At 52.0% G+C, this 840-nt stretch overlaps 1 non-coding gene across 1 annotated transcript in view; it reads left to right on the top strand.

The window, feature by feature from the left end:
- The window catches only part of LOC139064906 (28S ribosomal RNA), a 4,188-nt gene extending 3,791 nt beyond the window's left edge, over positions 1-397 (top strand). The window contains exon 1 of the ribosomal RNA XR_011517904.1: positions 1-397. This exon is cut by the window's left edge and continues 3,791 nt beyond it. This is a non-coding gene — a ribosomal RNA (28S ribosomal RNA).
- The last annotated feature ends 443 nt before the right edge of the window (positions 398-840 follow it).

The raw sequence follows: 840 nt of genomic DNA, 5'->3' as shown, positions 1-840 counted from the left end.
AATAGTAATCCTGCTCAGTACGAGAGGAACCGCAGGTTCAGACATTTGGTGTATGTGCTTGGCTGAGGAGCCAATGGGGCGAAGCTACCATCTGTGGGATTATGACTGAACGCCTCTAAGTCAGAATCCCGCCTAGACGTAATGATACCGTAGCGCCGCGAATCTTCGGTTGGTCCCGGATAGCTGGCCCTCGGGCCGGTGCGGAGAGCCGTTCGTGACTGGGCTGGGGTGCGGCCGAATGATGGCTGCCCCTCTCCAATTGCGCACTGCACGTTTGTGGAGAACGTGGTGCTAAATGACTTGCAGACGACCTGATTCTGGGTCAGGGTTTCGTGCGTGGCAGAGCAGCTACCTCGCTGCGATCCATTGAAAGTCAGCCCTCGATCCAAGTTTTTGTCGGGGTCCTAGCCCCCGTACCTCCCACCCTCCTCCGCATCCACCAAACGGGAAGACCAGTCGCGGAGGTGGGTGGAACTCGGTGGCCCAGCAATGCAACCCCCGGACCTCCGGGGCCGGTCCCAAGTCCGGATCAATGCAGAGGGATGAGCCACTGCCTGAAGCCGAGGTGTCAGAAATTTTCTAAGTGTTGAACTTTTTCTAAGTGTCAGCACGCAGGAGCTGGAAATTTTCTAAGTGTTGAACTTTTTCTAAGTGTCAGCACGCAGGAGCTGAAAATTTTCTAAGTGTTGAACTTTTTCTAAGTGTCAGCACGCAGGAGCTGGAAATTTTCTAAGTGTTGAACTTTTTCTAAGTGTTGAACTTTTTCTAAGTGTCAGCACGCAGGAGCTGGAAATTTTCTAAGTGTTACTTAGGATTACCAGTGTGCGAAAATAATTTCTA

Source organism: Nothobranchius furzeri, unplaced genomic scaffold (assembly GCF_043380555.1).
Source record: "Nothobranchius furzeri strain GRZ-AD unplaced genomic scaffold, NfurGRZ-RIMD1 Scf061, whole genome shotgun sequence".
Classification (NCBI taxonomy): domain Eukaryota; kingdom Metazoa; phylum Chordata; class Actinopteri; order Cyprinodontiformes; family Nothobranchiidae; genus Nothobranchius; species Nothobranchius furzeri.
Note: the sequence above shows the minus strand (reverse complement) of the source record. Positions and strands in the feature narration are given on the sequence as shown.